The 23976-nt window shown below is 46.3% G+C and overlaps 1 protein-coding gene across 4 annotated transcripts in view; it reads left to right on the plus strand.

Moving 5' to 3' along the window:
* The window catches only part of LOC142572359 (calcitonin gene-related peptide type 1 receptor-like), a 357475-nt gene that overhangs the window by 176011 nt on the left and 157488 nt on the right, over positions 1–23976 (plus strand). The gene's annotated exons all lie outside the window — the stretch shown is intronic.

A 23976-nucleotide genomic window follows, 5' to 3' on the forward strand; every position in this document is an offset into this window, starting at 1 on the left:
GAAGTTGACTGATTAATTAAAGCCAGTTATTTAGTTGGGCGGAAAGCAAGAAATAATCTGAGTATCTTTTGGTGACGGCAAACAACATTACCTTTGTTCCATCCAGCTACGTGGAATTTGCATATATTCAAGGTTTGGCTCAAGTTACGTGAAACACCCTGTATATATTAAAGCCGAAATACGCGCACTCGTCTTTTTTCCAGCTCTGAAATAAGGGCAATTAGGCCACTAAAAGGGTCGGATGTCCGAATACTCCAAAATACTCAGCGTAGTATATGTGGCCCTCCAATGCACCGTACTTACGCGATACTGGCTGCACTCATAAGTCGCGGGACGATTCCACTATCTGAGTTCAAGCGTTAAAGCAATTTTCAGGTCTTCTTTGCGTGTAGTCCACCAAGACGTCAATAAAGTCTGCTTCCATAGCAGTGCACGTGCTTACTCTTACACTTCACATATTGTTTCCACTCCTTCATGTAACTGCTTAGAAAGTCCCAAGCAGGAGAACGAGTAAAGTTTGGATCTCCAAACGTTTGCAAGAGGCAGCTTGGATGCGCCATTGAAAGATCATACCGCTACTAAACGGGAAATAAATAGATGAGTAAGTGCTTCTGCTTTCCAATACACCCGAGCATCAAACTTTTTGCAAGTAGAGCAGTTCGCTCGAACATTATTGCTTCTGAAGAATGCCAGTGTTTTGCTATTTCTGTATGAGGTCGCCTCCGTTCTTTCGAACTGTCTGGTCTCTCGGCTGCACTTTGGCAAGGCTATTTCCGCACGTAGCGTGAAATTGCCTCTCAGACAGTTCCTGCCATGAGTGCATTTTTTTTTTTTTTGGTCTCTCTAAGCAAATGCCATGCACTGACGTCCCGCCTTAGCGTAGGCAATTTTTCTATCGCGCCGTTGAAGCGTCTTCTCTTTAGCTTTTCTCTTTCCTGCTACAAGCTTTTAAACCAGCGTTGTAAATTCTTGCATGTACCACATACCATCTCGCAATGTCCACATTTATTTTCAGTTTCGAAATTTTTTATTGCGGCGAATTTGGGTTCGCTTTTAAACAGAAATCGATTTGTAACGTGCCTTTTCATGATCCAAACCTGTCCGTTAGTATTCGCCCCGTTCGCTTGTCATATGATTCCAGACAGATTTCGCTGTGAAATTGAGTTGTCACGGCACACGATGGCCTTGTTGAATCGTGTTGTGTGTATTTGCGCATGCGTGTGTGCCTGCGTTCGCTTGTATGTCCCTGCGTTCACTTGTGTGTGCGTGCGTGCGAGTGTGTGTGTGTGTGTGTGTGTGTGTGTGTGTGTGTGTGTGTGTGTGTGTGTGTGTGTGTGTGTGTGTGTGTGTGTGTGTGTGTGTGTGTGTGTGGGCGTGTGTGTGTGTGTGTGTGTGTGTGTGTGTGTGTGTGTGTGTGTGTGTGTGTGTGTGTGTGTGTGTGTGTGTGTGTGTGTGTGTGTGTGTGTGTGTGTGTGTGTGTGTGTGTGTGTGTGTGTGTGTGTGTGTGTGTGTGTGTGTGTGCGTGCGAGTGCGTGCGTGCGTGCGTGCGTGCGAGTGTGTGTGCGCACGTGTGTGTGTGTGTGTGTGTGCGAGTTTGCGTGTGTGTGTGTGTGCGTGTGTGTTTAGTTGGTGTAAAGGCTTAAGGCCGGTGGGTCCAAATGTACGTCTAAAACATGTAAAGTGCGACAAGTGTGACGATTTCCCTCTGCCGCAAAAGCCAATTGAGTAAGATGCGAGACCCATGCCTGACATGCGTGAGGGTGGTATGCGCTTGCTGGCCAACTTCAGTTCCGAGGGGGGGGGGGAGGTGTTATTGGATTTCCGCTGGCTCGAGAGAAAAGTCTTCCGGTCGCTGCGAGAAGCCAATACCTGGACTGTTGTGTGTGTGGCTTGCTGGTCGAACGATAACAGCATCGTCGCACCTTTCTGCGAAAGATCTTTCGCGTGTCGCGTCGTAGAAGAAGCAATGACTTGCGGCAAAGGACAAGGTAACTTTTTGGATGATGGTGGCTATGTGGCGTTGGCGAAGATCCCTGTCGTGCAAGAAAGAATTCAAAGAGTTTTAGTTCTGTGGAGGATAGACGCTTCGCCACCAAAGAATGCACCCCACTTGCAAGTACAATAGCACGCAATGATCATGTGATGCTCTACTGGCGTCAATTGCTGCTCTTTCATGGGGGCTTTGAAGGTATTTCCGCCCGTTCCGAAGAGTTCAGCACCACGGAGACAGGCCCGGGGACAGACAAGCCACGGAGACAGACAGACACCCACCATCGATGTACCACATCTGGGGCAAGTGAACTACCTGCTCGCAGACAAAGAGTGGCATTGTCACGGGGCTCCCCGGCCAATCAGAAGGAATAATTTTGCGTCTGTCACGTGTTTCGGCGTCCAATCAGAAGGAAGACAGTACGTCTGTCGCGTGACATTGTCCAAAACCCCCCCCCACCAGAGGTCCGAAAACGACTTCTGTTCGACTGACATCAAGACCCCGATGATCATCGCTGAGAAGTAACCAACAAAAGTTCACGACCACCCAACAACTGGCCAGAAGCAAGAACAAGAATGAAGACTCCAATAAGAGCAAAAACATTAAAGTAATCATGAACTTTGCCAAAATAAATGCCCGCTGAGTCAATGGTTGCGAATAGTACCCTTCCCTCTCCTTTTACCCCTATTTATCCCCATCCCATTTTGATTTACCCTAACCCACAACCTTTTTATCCCTACTCTCTAGGCACCCTTTCCTTATTTCACTGACCCTCATAACCAACGATACAACACTGGAGCATGGAAGCTTCCTAAGCTTCACTCATTTAAGGTAATTAACACCGCGGCTATTTAAGCAGCGCCGCCATGTATACTTCTCTCGTTTCATCTCCATATCCTTCACTCGTGTTGTAAAGCAGTGTTCAAATTTCGCAGTAGCAACGCCTGCGTTCTTGCCTATGCACATGGCCCGTCAATCTCGGTCACCCAACGTTCTCGGACGGCAACCCCTAATGTCGGACGACAAGCCCAAGGATCGAAAATCCGGCGTCGGAACACAACGTACGCTGCTTTCGCAACGAGTTTGATGGCATACTGCAGGAGAAAAAAAAATAAAAATAACCGCCGCTTTCAGTCCGTGAAGATGGTCGAAGAGCGAAGCTGTGCTAATGACTATATTGCGCTTAGTGTTACACTGACGAAAGTGAAGGACAGGACACGGACGTACGTAGCGCAGCATTCGCTTAGTGTTACACTTTCGTCAGTGTAACACTAAGCGCAATATAGTCATGGTTGCGCTTCGTACGTCCGCGTCCTGTCCTTCACTTTCGTCAGTGTGACGCTAAGCGCAACATAATCATGAGCGTCCACCAACTAGCCCCCTTCATTGCTTTACTAAAATCTGTGTTAGTTACACCGAGTGTTGCACCATGCAAGTCAAACTTCGCAATCAGTCTATATTGTAAATCTTTTGTTTCCCCCTTCTTTCACCTCATTTTCGGTTTTGTGTGCTTCGCATGGTGAGCATGCTTTCGTAGTGCTTTTTTTTTACGGTTCTCCCAGCCTTTTTGTTTGTTTGTTTGCGCGTGAGATTTCTGTCTGTATTTTTGCAATCGTTTTGACGATTGGTTGGATTGGTTTGACGATTGACGTGGCTGCTGACAGTTCTAGCTGGTGCAAGAAGTGCCGGCAGCCACTTGCTCCTAGTCATCATCATCATCATCATCATCATCATCATCATTATTATTATTATTATTATTATTATTATTATTATTATTATTATTATTATTATTATTATTATTATTATTATTATTATTATTATTATTATTATTATTATTATTATTATTATTATTATTATTATTATTATTATTATCATCAGCCTGGTTACGCCCACTGCAGGGCAAAGGCCTCTCCAATACTTCTCCAACTACCCCGGTCATGTACTAATTGTGGCCACGTTGTCCCTGCAAACTTAATCTCATCCGCCCACCTAACTTTCTGCCGCCCTCTGCTGCGCTTCCCTTCGCTTGGAATCCACTCCGTAACTCTTAATCACCATCGGTTATCTTCTTCCCTCCTCATTACGTGTCCTGCCCATGCCCACCCCCATTTCTTTTTCTTGATTTCAACTAAGATATCATTAACTCGCGTTCGTTCCCTCACCCAATGTGCTCTTTTCTTATCCCTTAACGTTACACCTATCATTCTTCTTTCCATAGCTCGTTGCGTCATATTCAATTTAAGTAGAACCCTTTTCGTAAGCCTCCAGGCTTCTGCCCCGTACGTGAGTACTGGTAAGATACAGCTGGTTGTAAATTTTCTCTTGAGGGATAATGGCAACCTGCTGTTCATGATCTGAGAAGGCCTGCCAAAGGCACCCCATCCCATTCTTATTCTTCTGATTATTTCAGTCTCATGATCCGGATCCGCAGTCACTACCTGTCCTAAGTAGATGTATTCCCTTACCACTTCCAGTGCCTCAGAACCTATCGTAAACTGCTGTTCTCTTCCGAGACTGTTAAACATTACTTCAGTTTTCTGCAGATTAATTTTTAGACCCACCCTTCGGCTCTGCCTCTCCAGGTGAGTGAGCACGCATTGCAGTTGTTCCCCTGAGTTACTAAGCAAGGCAATATCATCAGCGAATCGCAAGTTACTAAGGTATTCTCCATAAACTCTTATCCCCAATTCTCCCCAATCCAGGTCTCTGAATACCTCCTGTAAACACGCTGTAAATAGCATTGGAGAGATCGTATCTCCCTGCCTGACGCCTTTCTTTATTGGGATTTTGTTGCTTTCTTTATGGAGGACTACGGTGGCTGTGGAGCCGCTATAGATACCTTTCAGTATTTTTACATACGGCGCGTCTACACCCTGATTCCGCAATGCCTCCATGACTGCTGAGGTTTCGATTGAATCAAACGCTTTCTCGTAATCAATGAAAGCTCTATATAAAGGTTGTTTATATTCCGCACATTTTTCTATCACCTGATTGATAGTGTGAATATGGTCTATTGTTGAGTAGCCTTTACGGAATTCTGCCTGGTCTTTTGGTTGACGGAAGTCTAAGGTGTTCTTGATTCTATTTGCAATTACCTTAATAAATTCTTTGTAGGCCAGTAAGTTGATGTACGCCAGTAAGCTGAATGGACAGTAAGCTGATCGCTCTATAATTTTTCAAGTCTTTGGCGTCACCTTAGGATTATGTTAGCGTTTTTCCAAGATTGCGGTACGCTCGAAGTCATGAGGCATTGCGTATATACGGTGGCCAGTTTCTCTAGAACAATCTGCCCACCATCCTTCAACAAATCTGCTGTTACTTGATCTACCCCAGCTGCCTTCCCCCTTTGCATTGCTCCCAAGGCTTTCTTTACTTCTTCCGGCGTTACCTGTGGGATTTCGAATTCCTCTAGACTACTGTTCCTTCCATTATCCTCGTGGGTGCCGCTGGTACTGTATAAGCCACTTGAACTATCTCGTCCATATTAGTAATGATATTGCCGGCTTTGTCTCTTTACGCATACATCTGATTCTTGCCAATTCCTAGTTTCTTCTTCACTGCTTTTAGGCTTCCTCCGTTCCTGAGAGCATGTTCAATTCTATCCATATTATACTTCTTTATGTCAGCTGTCTTACGCTTGTTGATTAACGTCGAAAGTTCTGCCAGTTCTATTCTAGCTGTAGGGTTAGAGGCTTTCATACATTGGCGTTTCTTGATTAGATCTTTCGTCTCCTGTGATAGCTTACTGGTATCCTGTCCAACTGAGTTACCACCGACTTCTATCGCACACTCCTTAATGATGCCCACAAGATTGTCGTTCATTGCTTCAATACTAAGGTCCTCTTCCTGAGTTAAAGCCGAATACCTGTTCTGTAGCTTGATCTGGAATTCCTCTATTTTCCCTCTTACCGCTAACTCATGAACCGGCTTCTTATGTACCAGTTTCTTCCGTTCCCTCCTCAGGTCTAGGCTAATTCGAGTTCTTACCATCCTATGGTCACTGCAGCGCACCTTGCTGAGCATGTCCACATCTTGTATGATGCCAGGGCTAGCGCAGAGTATGAGGTCTATTTCATTTCTAGTCTTGCCGTTCGGGCTCCTCCACGTCCACTATCGGCTGTCCCGCTTGCGGAAGAAGGTATTCATTATCCGCATATTAATCTGTTCCGCAAACTCTACTAATAACTCTCCCCTGCTATTCCTAGTGCCTATGCCATATTCCCCCACTGCCTTGTCTCCAGCCTGCTTCTTGCCTACCTTGTCATTGAAGTCGCCCATCAGTATAGTGTATTTTGTTTTGACTTTACCCATCGCCGATTCCACGTCTTCATAGAAGCTTTCGACTTCCTGATCATCATGACTGGATGTAGGGGCGTAGACCTGTACAACCTTCATTTTGTACCTCTTATTAAGTTTCACAACAAGACCTGCCACCCTCTCGTTAATGCTATAGAATTCCTGTATGTTACCAGCTATATTCTAATTAATCAGGAATCCGACTCCTAGTTCTCGTCTCTCCGCTAAGCCCCTGTAGCACAGGACGTGCCCGCTATTTAGCACTGTATATGCTTCTTTTGGCCTCCTAACTTCACTGAGCCCTGTAATATCCCATTTACTGCCCTCTAATTCCTCCAATAGCACTGCTAGACTCGCCTCTTTAGATAACGTTCTAGCGTTAAACGTTGCCAGGTTCATATTCCAATGGCGGCCTGTCCGTTGCTCCTTGTATCGCATTTCAATCGCTGGGCACTGTTCGTTGGCCGCAAACCACCAGCATAACATTTGTTTCCTTCGCGACAGGGTGGAATGAATCCTCGATAAATTCGATGCCGATCTGGCTCGATCGCAGAAATACACTTTGTGATAACCGTGTAAGATTCGCGCATAAGATAACATTCTCAGATGGAATATGGGTCACTCCAATTCCTTTTCCCTGTTGAGCTATTCTTTCCACGTGGCCCCGTGGCCCCTTTATAGCGAAGTCCGACGACGATGCCACAGAGTCGGCCTAAACAGTTTCACTCTAAAACAAACACTTTAATGCTTTTCCGCAGAAGCTCCACAGTCAGAAGAGAAGCAATAGCCTTCAGCATACACATCAACAAATACAGGCATCTCCGTTTGTCGCCTTTAAATATTGCCCCAAGGGCTCTTCAGTCCGACAAGATTTAGCTACACCTTGCCAGTCAGCAGTACTTCTCAGCAGTAGTACTCGGAAGCAGCACTTAGAAATTGATCTACAATAAAGGCGTACGTAGCGCAACACAGTCAGACACAAGAAAGATGAGCCAAGGCATTTCAGCAGTACTATACAAAGCTCCAGAGCACTGTCTATACACAGACACAGCCACACACCCACATCGACCCGCTCCCACAGCATATGTGATAAACTCTCAACTTCGAGGAGTCATGTCTGCCTTTTTCAATAACACTACCATTGTTGAAGCTCAAGAAGCAGATATTTCGCTTGCCGTAGTCTCCAACCGAAGCAGTGAAGACACTATAATAATCACGAACTCGCAAGTGGTCTGCCACAATTACGTAAGGGGACACATTTGTCACAGACCAAACAATTCTTAATAAACGCACTTCCATCTGCAAGTACCAGACCTTAGGGTGATATGAAGCCCCGGGGCCGGCCACGAGTCTGAACAACCAGTGTATGTACAACCGTGCTTGTGTAGCCATGCTTGTGCGTACGATGTAGCCCGAGTACAGGCTACTCCGACATCGCAAGAAAGATCCGACAGTCTTGACCCAAGATGGAGGCCATACCACTCGAATACAACACAATGTAGCAGCATTATCGCCTCTCACATCGTCTCTACCCGCCACTCCACAAATCTGACACTCGCGAGGATGCAGTGGCATGGATACAGTTACAAAGTGATATGGTCCCACCCCTAAGCCTGTGCCATGCCATGCTCCCAACACTATAAACGTACGAATGCCCACACTCCGAGGCATACGCGTCGCTCTACCCCGCAATTTCGGAATGTGCCCGCATACCGACACTCCCTCCCCCCCCCCCCCCTCTCTTGCATCCAACTCCACACTCGAATAGTGGGAGTCCGAGGCTTCCAGCTCGGACGCATGTCACCAGTTGCAACTGGTGTGGCTGGCCCGGGAGGCAGCAAAAGCAGCAGAAGCCCTGGACTGAGGGCGAAATGCTAAAACAATCGCGAACTTGGATTTAAGTGTACGTTAATGAAACCCAGTTAATCAGGCCTAATCTGGAGTCCCCCACCATGACTAAACTCATAATGAGATCGCGGTTTTGGCACTTAAAATTGCTTAATTTGATGTTTTAATGTCTGGTTTAAACGAAGTATGAGATGTAGCACTGCAGCAACACCAGACGCTTGATGGGAGCGGACGTTTTCTTGGCCGTATACAAAATTCCTTGGTAGGCCTGAAATCCCGCTCGCATAGAAGTCTGCCCGCAATTCCTTCTTCGCCGGTAGCCGTGACCGGCCTTTAATGGGCGAGGAATTCGGCGTCTTGGACAGGAGGAGCAACGGCGATTGGTACAGCGCGTTTGTTGGTATTGGCTCTGAGGTTATTCATTAACACGTGTAAGGCATACCTGAAGTGACACTGCTCCGCGGTAATTGTGGTTACTCCGTGCGCTATACATACCGGTGTGAAGCTCTACATATGACATATTGAACTTTTTGGGTCAAACACCGACAACTACTACACACAGTCGTTGTCTCCTGAACTGTAAAGCGGGGGCTACATGGGGCGTTTTTCTCCTGCGATTATCGCGCTCCAAAAAAAAAAAAAAACACGCGCTGGCGGGACGCCGGCCAGGCTACATGAGGCGTACGAGCGGCGAACGCCGCCGCAGTGTGGCCAGACAAGGCAAAAATGTTTTGGCTACCACTAAATGAACGAACAATGCTTATATGTTGTTTGCTTGTGTTATAATTAATAAATTATGCAATAAATACCCCACTAATATGTCTGTACACATTACCAGGTATGTTTAGTATTGTATCAATATTTTTGTGGTTGTTCAGCGGAGAGAGTTGGCCGGAAATGTTTCGTCTGGCGACCTTGTGCGACTGAAACGGGTGTGCGGATTGCGAAGAGTTTCAGCGCACGCGCGCGAAGTGTTCAAGGGGCGGCAAGGAACGCTGAGACGGCTGGCCGCTCCCGCCGAAAACAGACGGAAGTGACTCCGACAGGCACTTCCGGTAGCGTCAGACACGTGCGCGCCGCGTCAAAACCTAGCCGGTCCTGATCGGCGGCGGCGGGCGTTTTTCTCGACGCCGGGCGTCAAATCGTCGCCGTGAGGCGAAAATCGCCTCAAAAACGCTCCATGTATTCCAGGCTTATCGGCGTAAGTCGTCGCATACAACGTGCACACATTCAAGCGAGCTAAGAGCTTAAACAGCCATCACCTATAACAGAAAAGAAACAATGAAAAAATAACGCAACGACTGACGACATCCGTTGCGAACAAAACATGAAAGGCGCGAGAAAGTGAGCCCCGCGAATGTCGCTAGTACAAAGAGAAAATAAAGACGAACTTTGGCCGGTAGCGAAGATGGGAATTCGCGAAGCGATATGCGTTGGGGTTCCTTGTCTCAATGCAAAAGGGGTGTGTTTGGTCCGGCATTTCACGTTGTTCAGCTCGCGCCCGCCATCTTTTCTGCTGGGGAGGAATGCGAATGCATTAATTAACGGTCGCGGAAGAAGTAACGAACCGGCTTTGATTTGTACCCCTAACCTTCCTTCTCCACACTCCCCACAAGAAAGCTTTTACCCCTTGTGCAGTTATTGAAAAGTCTCGTAACATTTTTTTATTATGATTTCGTGACATATGCGCATCTCAACCAGTCGTCCTCGTACGGCTGTTTTGTGTAAGCCTTCGTAGGCTGTCCGCTTTTAAATGTATATGTATAGAAGTGTGCATAATCTATGCACGTTGAAACGTCATTGTTGTGTACAAAATTGCAAAGGAGGGCTCCTATCTCACCATTCATAGAACACGCATGACTGCTGGGCGGGGATCTTTTCTCTTGAGATAACGTCCTCAAAAACACACCTTATTTGTTTATTTATTTACTTTTCTTTCGGCTGTAGACTCCACATCGGACCCTTTTGAACAGAAGCTATGTGAATATATGGAGGAATTTTGCTTCAATGTTTCGTTTTTGACTTTTTTTGTATTTTTTAAGCCCCTTCAGTGTTCTACCACATTGTCAGAGAAAGCAATCGTAACATATGGGCTGCCATAGATAAAAGTGTACGTAACACGTTTTTTTCATCTTCTCGGTATAATCCCTTTAAAGGTTTGCAGATCCTGGTACTGTCGGAAAAGCATGTTCGTGACACTATATAGCAGGAAGCCTATTTCAATTTCCCAAGGACCATCTTCCGCATCGAGAAGAGTTTACTGTCACGCATGTGAATTTTTAGAAGTGTTTCATAGCACCATTATCCTGCGCAATTTAAGAGACACGCAAACGAAATTTTCGCTTTTATCTCTTCTTCACCAATTCCCAAGGCGCCATTACTATAATTGCTCTACATTACGTCGACTTCACAGAAAAAAATCGTTTAGTTTTTGTGTTGTCAAACATTCTCTCCCAAACTACGTTAGTTTCCCACGAGGAGCTAGGAGTCCGTATAAACCATACCACACAACAAAACGTGGTACGAAGAGTTCGCCTACGTGACGCTGGTTGCAGTAGTTTAGGATTACTGGAAAAGTGCCCTGTTTATGTCTCGCAGCTTTCTATGCCACAACAGTCCGAAGTTTCACGCCCGCTGTGGGAACTCCAAAATCCGAGTTTCCGTGAGTTCTGTCAGGAGACGGTAAGCTGCCGCCTTACAGGCTGGAACTTGACGGACCAAATTCACAACATTGATTGGAAATTATGCGTAAACCCAGCACGCATTGAGTTTTCAAAAAGCGACTTTGGAGAATGACAGAATGCTTGTGAATTACTGTGACCTGTGCGCGCACCCACTTAAACGGATGACCGCGGTTTGTGCGGGTCATATCCAATATTTAGTGTGGTCGCCCAGGTACTGCAAAAAGGGCATAGCTGATTCCTCGCCAGAGAGGCTTTTCAAGAGCGCTCAAAGGCTTCGGGAGATGAAGGAGACCGTTGCATGGCGGGCTCTCTTACGCTGCCGACAAATTATTTTCACTCACCCGCCGAGTCCGTAAACAAATCGCGTAGGCGAGATTGTTTATTGTGCCTGTCGATGGGGCCCCCCCGCGGACTCCTAATAGCCTGCAAAGCCTGGCTTTTTCCGAGTCGGCCTTGGTGCACATAGTTTTTTTTTATTCTTTTATTGCTCTGTTTCCTCTGTATGCCTCTTTCGCCTCGCCGAAAAGCACGAATAAGTACAGTGGCGTTATATAAGCACAGGAGCTAAGCGTGCGTCACAGAGGGAACGAGTAGTCGCAGTCCATATAGTGCCTAGCGTTTGAGGACCTTTCAATAATGTTGAGGGAAAATTGGGAGTTTCCTGATACACGTACTCACACGATGATGTAATTTCGTTTATTAATGCAATAAAGTGTTTCTATATAGCAATGAATATTGCTTGTATCGATGTCACTATGTTGGCACTTAGAGTGTGTCTTGGATTGCCGCGGTGTTCGTCAACGGCTGAAACAATTGCCATTGCACACGGGTTCCTAGCCAATACCCATGTAGTCATGGAAGCGCTCAGAGCACACGTAAGACACCTTGCTCGAGCCCCTGCCCATCATCTAGCCCCACTGCCAGAGGATCGACCATGTGCTTCCTTTTGTGAAACAGTCCTGCCTTGTCGTGCTTACCTTCCATCAGGTTATACAGCTCCAGCGAAAGCTCCGTTTCCACCATGGTGCTTGGCTCACGCAAATGTTCGACTAATGGTACCAGGATTACGAGCAAAAGCCCAACTCTCGTCTCCAGCACTCAAGCAGCTTTCACTGCTCTTGCTGTACGAGACGTACAACGAGGATCATCATCTTTATACTGACGCTTCAACCACGGTGAATGGGTCTGCAGGATCGGTGATCTTTCCTGCAAAACCTTCCACCATAAAAATTCGGCTATCTCACCAGACTACATCGACTGCCGCGGAGCTTCCTGCTATTCGTTGTGCACTTCGTGTAATTTCTGAAGAACTACCCAAGAAATGGAGCGTGTTCACGGACTCCAAGGCTGCTCTTCATTGTTTGGTTTCTGCCTTACGCCGAGGACCCCACGAACAACTAGTTATAGAAATCAGACTGCTGCTTCACCACCTTGTCGAGCAAGGACACGACATCACGTTGCAGTGGATTTCAAGCCACTGTGGCATAATGGGCAATGAACATGCCGACGCAGCAGCACGATCTGCACACGAGGATGGCTTGCAAGACTCCATTCCATTCTCAAGAACAGACGCTGCAACGAAAATTCGTGTGCTTGCAAATGAAGCCATCAAAACTTTATGGAACAAACCGAGCTTAAAACATACACGCCTACACCAACTGGACCCATCCCTTCGACTTCGACCGCCGTCTGGACTCTCTCGACTCGAAACAGCAGTACTTTGTCGACTGTGGCTTGGTGTCGCCTACACTAGATCATTCGCCTTCCGAGTCGGTATGGACGACAGCGCGGCTTGCAGACACTGCGGTGGCGAAGAGACTATCGAACACGTGCTTTGCCACGGTCCTCGATACAGCGCGCACCGGCTGTCACTAGCGACCGCGTTGGCACGCCTTCACGACAGGCCACTTTCAGAACAGTCAGTTTTTGATTGCCGACGTGAACTGTCGTCGCAGCAAAAGTCGGTCAAGGCTCTGTTGACTTTTCTACGTGACAGTGGCCTATTAGAAAGACTGTAATGACCCCATTTCGTCCCTTTTCATATTTTTTTCGCTTTTATTTTTGTCACGCTCTTCTTTCCGTCTTTACTTCCCCTTTCCCTTCCCCTAGTGCAGGGTAGCAAACCGGACGTTTTAAGTCTGGTTAACCTCCCTGCCTTCCTCTCATTTGCATCTCTCTCTGTATCGATGTCTCATTCACCAGAGCTTCCTCCTATTTCTTTGTAATGTGTATCGTTGACAACAGGGTCATTTTGTTCGTGATCAGTCATAACCATATAATGTAAATAGATAATTTTTTTTCTCATCTTATCATTAACGAGACCTTCATTTACAGGATTACAAATTTGGTGCCATACCATATGCTTCATGGCAAGTTAGTTTGCAAGGCGCCTGGTTAGTGTCATGTGGGAAATTGCTCTTCGAAAAGGTCTGCATCTTGGTACAGAAGACATAACAGTGGGCAAGTCGCTCGCGAAAGTACTGCATGACGCTTGAAGTAGCCAATTATTCCGCATTCCTGGGAAACTGTCGTCCAACACGAGCATGGCGATAGGTGCGAAAGAGGAAATCGTCGAGTACATTCAAGATATCTAAGTTTAGGATTGGTTCTGCATGAAATCGTAAAGCAAGAACAACAACGCGGGAGCACAAGTCGATATATCCAAGGAGGCGACGAAAAGAAGAAATTCAGCGCTCCTTCCAAATTAGCAATGGGCTGACAGTTTCCAACTTTGGGGCTACCTGCGTGTACTAATTCTGCATACAATTCTTCGTAAAACTGAAAACTGACATCATTGATGAATAAACTTGAAACTTGAATGAGCGCTCTTCCGTGAGACCAGGAGAAAGTACAGAAAATTAGGATCGGTATTTTTCCGGCTGAAGAAAAAGAAATAAGTGCAGAGTTGAGCGATTCTTCTTTCTGTGAACACATTTACTGCGATAGCGGCAGGCTCTTACAATGGACAACACCATATTCTCAAGGACAACTACGTCATTGCCATGTCGTTCGCTGCAACGCACCCGAAGGTACTTTCGCCAATGATAGAGGAAAGTTTGGTCACGTGACGCAAACATCTGTTCCCTGGCTCCAACACTGCCAGATAGAGTTGCCCTCCTCTCAGCAGGGGCGGCGGAACACACGGATTCGGCTCGCAGTATCGCAGAAGTTCTGCCTCGGCACGGTCACGCCTCACCTTTCCCTTTATGCGTCTGTCGTGTGCAAGTATTAACAGCCGCGTCGCGTTGACCAGATGGTGTCTGTAGGGGCGTCAACGGTGGTGTCTCACTCGGTGGTCTCGAGTGCGCCAGATTATGCTTGAAAAGAAGCCTGCTAGCACTCTAGGACCAAAGAGGAGAGCAGTAGTTTAAAGCAGAACGTTATAAAGCATTCTTTACACTGAACTCTCATGGAAGAAACAGGAAATTCAGTTCATCAAACGATTCGGCAACCTCGAGATCGGGAAGAAAACCACCTAGCCCGGCCCACACCCTAACGCTTAAACGTTGGCGTTACACGCTCTTAACCGTCCTGTGAGTTTTTAATTCATATGTATAAATGATAATCAAAAGGGAAAGGAATGAAAAGAAAGATACTTGCCGCCGGTGGAAGCCGAGCTCTGAACCTTCGCATCATGCGCGCGACGCTGCATACAAAATAAGCTCATGGGGGCGGCTGTTCCTCCATCTACATAATTGGGCATCCGTGCAAGCGTTGTAAGCCTAGCTAGCGGAACGTTATCCAGCGCCACTCACGTCAACGGCGCTGGATGTGGCACATCCTATGAACCAGGGGCGTCGCGTAGTACGGGAACTTATAAAGATCAAACTGACCAATAGATCCTTGTATGCTTCCTCATGACGCCAAGGCTGCCAGATTGCGGGCCCTCGCCATGCAGTGTAGTGAGTGGAGGGGAGCCTAGAGGCTCGCGCTTTATCGTTAGGGACAACCAAATCAAGCCAACTATCAAGGGAAGGAAAACCTAAGTAAAATGAACCTCGAAGCTGGCTACCGCACTCGGTGCCACAGCTGCAGAACAGTATAATGCGTAATTTCTGCACATCGGTGGGTGAAGCCACTGGCTAGCGTCTTCACAGCTGCTACTTTGCACACTCCCAAAGAATTCGGTTGATCAACTTTGTAATCATATTGTGAATTATATTAATGTGCAGCGGTGTGAAGACGAGTGTGCTAAAAGCAATTCCATCGGGTTGGGCCACCACCATGAACGGCAGCAAAGATCAGATAACGCGAATCGTATTCTACATAACAGCACAGTGTTATACACATTCAAAACTCAAGACACGTTTAAAATACACTGTATTACACTGTAATCACTTCAGCTAGCTGAACTTTTTAAAAGGTATTTCATCCTTAAGTCTTTTATTTTTCTCTTTCTTTTTCTTTCTTTTTATTTTATCCTTTAGGCAAACATGCCGCTGCAGAGTTCAGAGAGAAAAAAATTGGACCTAAAAGACGTGCCTTCAACTTTTCATTTTGCCTGCCAGTGCTCTGCGTAGTTCCTTCGTTTATTACTTTTGAATTGTTCATTTATTTATGTTTACTGATTTTCGGCGTTTTCCAAGCAATGATATCCTGCGTCGCTCGGTCACGTTAGTTCGACAGCCTATCAAGCGAGAGGCTTAGGTGCTTTCGCCCAGCGAGACTATAAATTCCCCACTTGCCACGTGACCTCCGAGAGTTCCTATGCGTGCCCTCTCCGAGAGTAAACATTTTGAGGAGCATAAATCAACGCTTTTGTGTTGGCATCTCGGGGTGGCACGGAACATCCTCTAGTACCGTAGACACGCACTCGCTCTGTACTCGAAACCAGAAACAATATTGCAAACGCGCACGCCGTCCAGTTGCACCGTGACACCATACGTATACTTAGTCGCTGTCACAAGAACTGGAATATATATATATATATATATATATATATATATATATATATATATATATATATATATATCTTGTTCGCGAATTCATTAGGAAGGCGTACCGCGTCAGCGCACACGTCGTATATGCGCAGGTGGCCGAGGCGTTGCCTGTGTCAAAATGTTGGCCCCAAAATGAGCCGTCTCTTATTCGCCTCCTCCTCCCCTGTTGATCCCTTCGAGTCTGCATCCTTCCTTGAAACCTTTGCCACAAATACGTTTGTATTTATACCCAAAAAAGTGGGGCATGTCGAACGGTAGATTCTAAGGCGCGTTTCTTTTCTTGGCCGACGTCGCGAGTCCGACGAAATCGCGTCTCGTCCGAAGGAATTACGAAGGCAGCAAGGCAGACGCCAACAAAGATGAATTCATTCGTCTTGGTCGGCGACGATAACCCAAGGTGAACTTATTCATCTTGGTCTTTCCTTTCGTTCGCATTCTCAGCTGTTATCGAGGCCCAAGACTGATGACGGTTTGAAATTGCGGTTTGCAAAGCAAGCGGCACCCAGTTGTAGCTCTTACGCATGCCACTTTTTTCGCAGAAAAGTACTTTATAGCGCAATAAAGTACACCTGGGTATAGGTCACGCAGCGCCTGCGGAGGGTGCAGCTGTGGCGCGTTATAGCATAGACTCCTCACCGTTAGCCAGATACCCTTGTTTTACTTGCCGCGTACACCGTGCAAGCAAATGGGTTGTGACGGGCTTCAGAACCCTACCTCACATGACAAGGGGCACTAGTGCGCCCTCCCCCTCCCCCAATATATATATATATATATATATATATATATATATATATATATATATATATATATATATATATATATATATATATATATATATATATATATATAAGTCCACCTGCAGCAAGCAAAATTCTTCTTCCTTTGATAATCGAAGAACTTATTTTTTTTTTCATAGAAGCCAGCGGCACTATAGCCAGCGACACAAATATCATTCAGTCATTCATTTAAGCTTTATCACCCTGCATTTGACTAATACATTCGATCATCACATTCAGAGCTGGCTGGTACGGTGAATGAAAGCACTTCTGGCTTGCATAGGTCATGCATGCAAAAGGCCAGGGTCCGTATCCGCAGAACCTTCTCACGCTAAAAGCGTTCGTGCTAGCCAGTACTGATGTAGAGCATGTTATTAGCCAAGGCGATCGGTCAATGCAAAACAGCACTTACGAATAAAAAGATTTGCGAATTCAGTCCGAGGTTCTTCTCTCGTAAAATCTCCCCTGGGTGTTGCCGCGACGCATTTTACGTTGCGTTAAGCGCCGCATCGTCACACTACATTTTCCTTTCTCATACTTTGATGGTGCAAAATTCAAAGTTCTATTAGTGCTTTACGGGAAAATTGCGCCCTGCCGAAGCAAATACGATAAACGTGATTCATTACATTGCGTGCTTGGGCCGAAAGTATCGTAAGTTGATCTAGGAATCCCTATTTCGATAATTAATTACAGCAATAATGTGGCATTCTACTGTTTTCTGTGATATCTAGCCTAATTGTAAGCATAAACGTAATCGTGAGAACGCATCTAAACTTAAAAGGCCAGCGTTTTCCGTAGCGCAACGAGCCTATTTCCATTATAAGCATCTGCGGATCATTGTATGAAGTTCTGCTGCTGAAAGAAGTTCACGAGCTCGACTCTTAGCCCCACCGGCCACGTTGTCGATGGAAGACGAATGTAGAGCTAGTCGACTACAGCTCTATGGGTGCAAGGTAATGGACCGCAGGTTGTCAAAATTAATCATGAATCCTCCAGTGTCGTTCATAGCCGCAACATAGCTAATCCTAATAATTCATTCATTCATTCAAGTCACCTTTACATGAACGTGCTCTTGTCCTGTACTTCGAGTACGACTGCCGCGTACAGTCTCGCTTACTTTATTTAATTTTGCTTTATTCCGGGGAGTTGGCTGTACTTTATAGAACGCTACAAATTTACGCTTTCCCCGACTAGATTCTGGTCAACTACTGAAGCCACAGAAATTGCGCCGAAAACTCTCGCTAATCCATCCAGCCCCTGTGAATATCCTTTGAAAGACCAGTACGTCATGCAGAAAGCATTCAGCGCCCATCACAAAAACCTCACCTAAACAAAAAGCCAACAATTTTCCATCAAGTGATGTAGTCCTTATAGTAGGAACATATACGGGTAAGTAACAGTGCAGCATGACGAAATTGCAGGCTGTTATTACGCTATACGGCCCCTTGGTACCTCCCCCCCCCCCCCGGACGCTGATATATTCAACTATATTAGCCTAGTGAACTGGTCGCGCTCCTCACGTCATCGCGTTGTGGAACTTGCCGTGAAATTGGTCGCCGTTCTCGCGATCAGGCGCGTGACCTAATGACGGGCACTTCGCTCCTCAGCAGCCAAAAGATAGGCGGAAAGGACCAAAAAAAAAAGAAAAAAGAAAGAGTGCTGCTCCTACGCAATAACGAGGCCTACCATGCCCAATCGGCGATCCGCGTTACTCGGGAGGAAATGTGCGCTGAGGGCAACCGCAAATCACGGAGCCTCTCCAACTCACCTCTCCAGCTCGAGGGCGTTCCTTTTGCACGACTGCCACTTTAGGGCATCCGACTAGAGCAGGGTGAACGCCTGTGGTTGAGCAGAAAAAAAATGGGCATGATTGGCACAATCAACCACCTGAATCTGTTGAGAAACATGAACACCTTACAGCAGCATCATGCTCTAACATTGATTACGTGCATAGCAGAGTTCCAACAACCACGTGCCTCAAGATACATCAAAACTGAGAGCTGGAAAAGTTGATGTGGTTCCATCTCAACAAAAAACTGCACGAGAAAGACGTAGACGAGCTATAGAGAACGCCCGTGTTTGTCGTTTGTTTTTAGGTCGTCTATACGTATTTTTCGGGTAGTTTCTTTTTTTTTTTGTTAACACGCCTCAACATGTCGCCGTGTACGCCAGCTTTAAAGCTGGGACCGGTTGGTTGATGGGATATACGAGTACGCAACGCAGAGTCGTCACAAATAAGGCGAGAGAAATAGAGACGGCAAAGTGAATACAAATAATGGAAAGAAAAGAGGTCGTGGAGTCTTACAAAGATGGCAAATAAGAAATGGTGGCAGAACCCATCTCACGATGGCTGTCGATCGTATTGCGTTAGCACTGAATCGATGTAGCGACTCAACGTATTGCCACCGTCAGAACGAGTTGTATATGAGGCGCGTACTGCAGCGGGATTCCTCTTTCGCACTTCCCTAAGTACACTCAGCGCCATCTAGCGCCGTCGCCACGAAGCCTGCGCATGGCCTCCGAAATGCATGGCGCGCTGGTGCGTGCTAACGCCGGGAAACGCGTCATGCGGCAACCGGGCTCCTCATAGGCGCTTGCTTCTGGATACGCTGCGCCACCTAGTGGCACTGCCAAGAAGTTCGTGCCTGGCCTCCGAGACGAGAAGCGTAGGGCACCGGTGCATGAGAACGCTGAGGATTGCTCCTTTGCTTGCACCACACACAGTGGCACATACTTAGGGGCGCAAGTTAGCGAGACGTGCCTTGAAGAGCGGCACAGACCTAGAGCATTCGTGGCGCAGCTCGCTAAGGCCTAGGCGCGAAAGGCGTTCATTGAAAAGCGGCACCTACACTGTGCATTTGTGGCACAGCCTGCTAATGCGTCGGGTTCTTCTCCTTAAGGAACTTTTGTGATGTTTTTTTCGATTCCACTCAGCATCGAAAAAAATTCAATGGATCTTTTTCGTTATTGTAGAGCAGCACACTTACAGTGGCAACGTACCTGTTTACACAAGTTGGCGTCGAGAAAGTCACCACTCCAGTAATGCGGAAGATGTGCTTTCGTCTCCCACATACGCCAAGGTGTGTTTTGGTCCACTTTCATTTGATTTTTCCTCGTTATTTCAACATTTCAATTAAGCGCAGCAGTTAATTTTTCCCACATTTTGTCTGGCTCAATGGTCTGTTTTCTTTTTATTGTGGTAACTTATAAGAAATTGAGCCCTTCGGATCACCTTTATTTTTCCCGCTGAAAATTTAAAAGAAAGAAAAGAAATAAAGCTATGAGCGGATGCGCGCACCAGTCCTTACGGCCGACCTCGCCTTTACTTTCCAATAAAGAAGATTTTTGTAGAAAAAGAAATAAAATGGAGCCGACTGTATTCATTTTACGAGGTCGTAAAGAGAACAGGATCGCCATTCATAGTGATTTTTTTTTCATTTCCTCAATACACCAACGCTATCGTCTTTTACTTCATAGATTATTGAATTGGGAAGATGTTTTTATCCCCTTCCAGTATTTCTACTGTCGCTCTTTGATTTATGTTTTTTTTTTCTCTCGCTGGGTTCGACCGTCAAGCGCCTATTGTCGATGCGCCACGAAGCCCTCGACGTTCGGTGCGGCAGCAACCAATCATTTTTTCGCAACCGCTGCTTCGCCGTTCGCGAAGCCCAAGAGCGCCGTCGTCAGATCTTCGAATGAAGCGGCGAGAAGTAAAACAAATTGCCGTTTGCGGAAAGAGCCGCGTGCGATACGGCGTGCCAAGAACAGATTGACCGAGAGGTGTTTGCCGGATTAAAAAAAGAAAAAAAGAAAAGAAAGAAGACCGCACCGATCGGCCGCTTTCTTTTGCGGCCTGGTTCATCCGCTGTTGAAGAGAATCTCACTCTACCCTTGAGGACTGCCCGTGCCACGCGAGACGTACACCTCGCTTTCATTGCTTTAAGCAATGCTTGCCGGTTTTCTCTTTGGTTTTCTACCTGTATCATGTAACGCATTCCACCACACGCAGTTGTGCCACTCACTCGTTTTAATTTATCGTGATGTCATCCTGAAGGCTGCGCCGGGTCGACAGCGGTCGAGCAAGCGATGCCTCATGTTAGAGCGAACGTTGCGACAAAGGTTCTGCATAGGACTCGGTCAAGGATTTGCCTTCGTCAAATTCCTCTAAACCTGCGTCTTGCCAGAGGGCTGTGCGGTACTAAAGGGTCCCACTCTCGAGCTTGAAGGCGAGCGTGGGGTTTCCCTCTCGCCTTCACTAGCTCTCCCCAAGAACGCTCTCCTTCTCGGCTAGTGCAATTCTTCAGAAAACGCGCGCGCGCTGCGTCAGTACTGAACTTTCCATGGGCGCTCTGCTTTGAAACAGCCCTCAACTTCTGCTTAGCAGGGGACGTATTGTGGGACGATCACTTTGGACGATACTATCGCCTTCGCGTGACCTAGTGCTCAAACAGCCAATCAGCTCATCCTGTTTGGCTTAACTAGCCAATCAACGTGCGCGTGATGGCCGAGGTGCCTCCGGGACTCCGCGCTTTCCCGCTACACGCTGTTGCCGCCCCACGCGCTGGGCTGAAGGCGGTAAACGAGGTGAAATTGGTTGACTGCGCATGTCGGGCACGATGGCACGACAGGAATGAGCGGCCGTGCGACCACACTGCAAAAACGTGATTCGCGGGATACGAACTGTTGTCTTTCATATATGAGCCAATCGGCAGTTTCTGCACTAGTAACATCGTGTGCATAATAAGCCTTCTTGCGTCACGACGTGTAAAAAAATAAACCGCGTAAGCCTGGAAATGAGTGCGGGATGTCTTTCTTTTTTTTTTCCGAATTAACAGTAGTGGTTAAGCGCACTCTAAAGGGGATATTGGTTACAGAACATAAGTGAGCACTTCTTGCTGCTCGTTCGATTTGTCGCCTCTTTGTTTTTCTTTAATTCCGCATTTATTTCAGTCTTCTTATTTTATTTCTTCTTTATTTCTTCCTTTTCAGTCTTTACTGCGTCCTTGTATGGATTATTCATCACCACTATACTCTAAACAGGATAATTTCTATAGAGTGGCTTTTTCCTGATATTTATAGGTAATCCGTGTTCCTTGCCTTAAATAATTTTAGCGGCCGTGTAACCTTCGCATGTAAGCTTCGCATGATCGGAGCACCCGAGCTAAAGCTTCCTCTTAAGAGGAAGCTTAGCTCTGGTGCTCCTATCTAAATACAAGTAAAAGGTGAATTCGCTTTTCTGGGCCACCACTGCACCAAATTTGACGAGCTTTGTTGCATTTCAAAGAAAAACTTTAAATCTAGTGGCTACCGGTTTCAAGTTTTTCAGTTGTGTCGTAAATTTTTTATTAAAAATTGGCAAAAATCGAGAATTTTCTAAGTACTAAACTGTCCAGTTTACAACTCTGTAACTCAACAACGAAAAATAATAATACAATTTTGCGAATTGCATCTAATAGTACACCTAAAGCGGACAAAATTGATATGTTACACATGAATATAAAAAAAATGTTAGCAATATGAAAATACAGCTTTTGCAAAACCCTTGTATCCAACGTAACAAATTCACCTAAGATGTAAAAGGACATCGAATTTGTCCGCTTTCAATCATCTAATGGATGCCGTTTGCGGAACCGCGATATCTGTTCTTGATGCCGAGCTATGAATGTGTAAACTTCGTGCTTCTATTGTTTTCAAACGTTCGAATATTTGAAATCCTTTTTAACAAAATTTAAGCCCTAAATCGAAATTCCGCTTGCAATAGTCATTATAATTTAACTTTCTCTCTCAAATGAAACAAATTTCATGAGATTCGGTCCAGGGGTTGTCCCAGAAAAACTTTTTTTTTTGCATTTTACATGTATTTGAATAGGCCGCGTCGGAGTTGGGCCCGAGCTAAAGCTTCCTCTTATGGTTTAGCGTTGTTTGCCGCTTTGTCGTCCTCGAAAGCCTCACACACACGAACTCCTGGCACGTATGGACGTAAAACTTCTCACGCCACAACTGCCCGCAAGAGCACGCGTTCGCCGATTTTTACGTTCGATATACCATTACCGAAGGCAACCGACCAACGTCAAAGAATCTCTTACGAACGCAATGCCTTGTGGAATCGGCCCTCCATTAGGAAATCTCTGAAGAGGGGCAGGTAAGTAAAGGAAGTAAAAGCGCAAACAAAGAACTCGCGTGTTTTGAAGAGTGAGATCTCGGGGTGCTTCCTTCTACCAACACTCCCTCCCCCCCCTCCCCTCCTTCAATTCCTAGCTTCATCCGGGACTTTAAACACGGTGAATTCGGCTCTTCCGTTTAACGTGTCCGAGGTGTCACGTATTCGGAGCCCTGCCGTCTCAAAACATTGTTGCTAGCTTCGACAGAGCCTCAGGACGAATCAGATAAAAGCTGGTCTTCAGTTAAGGTGCGCTAGAGCGTGTGTTTGCTGAGGCTGCGAGTAAACAGCCGAGTCGCGCTCGGCAGTTTTCTCTAGAGGCGCCATCAAAAAAGCACCTCACTACCAAACTCGCGCAACTTACGTACGTTGTTTAAAAGCAAAGCAAGCGTAGTGAGTCACCGAAAGAAACCTCGGAGTATAAATACTCGGCGTCTCATAGCTTAGGGGGAATGATGCTGCCTCTCTTTTCCTGATCACGAGTCGAAAGCCTCAGCTTCTTAAGAAGTTGCGCTAGAATGCAGCATGGGACCGTTGCTCGATCGAGTCGTCGAGGAAATAATCAAATGGTAGCCGGCGAAGGCCATACGCTTTGACGGGCGCCTTTCAGTATCACCTTTAAACATGTCGACGGCCCTCTTCTCCGTTTTCTTCTCTTTTTAAATAAATAATCCGAAAGATATAGAGAAAGCCCAAGTTCTGGTACGGCGAATTTTTCACGTTCCTTGTCTTTTGAGAGGGCTCGTCGGGCTGCTGAAAGAGGATGATTTCTCAGGAAACGCGAGTACTTCTTTTCTTTCTCTTTTTTTTTGTTTACGTGTCCTGAACGAACAACTTTATCCGTACACGTGCACTGTTTTGTTGTAACTTGGGCGCCGATTTTATATTTCATAAGCCTACTGTATCACAGCATTTCGAGTTTGAGCCAAACTAGTTTGGTTGATGAATCAGCGCTCACCAGACCAAAGCACGACCCAAAATTAGAGCGGGCGAGCACTTCTTCTTGTCTTCTCGTCGAGCTGCCGCTCATTATTTTGTCAAATCACGAAGTCATGCAGGCTCGCCCAACTTTATCTTCGTTTGCTTTACTTGTCTTGAATCACCGTCAGCCGGCACTCCAACGAACGTAAGCAAATGTCAGCAAACTAACGCACTGACAATCCCGACTGACCTTTCTTCTTCGGTCTCTTCAGGGTTGCTAAGCCAACACAAGAAGCGGCCGAAGCTGATGAAACAATTGCCTTGTGCAAATGTAGACGTAGTTGTAGGTATTCTTTACGAA

Source organism: Dermacentor variabilis, chromosome 2 (genome assembly GCF_050947875.1).
Source record: "Dermacentor variabilis isolate Ectoservices chromosome 2, ASM5094787v1, whole genome shotgun sequence".
NCBI classification, from domain to species: Eukaryota; Metazoa; Arthropoda; class Arachnida; order Ixodida; family Ixodidae; genus Dermacentor; species Dermacentor variabilis.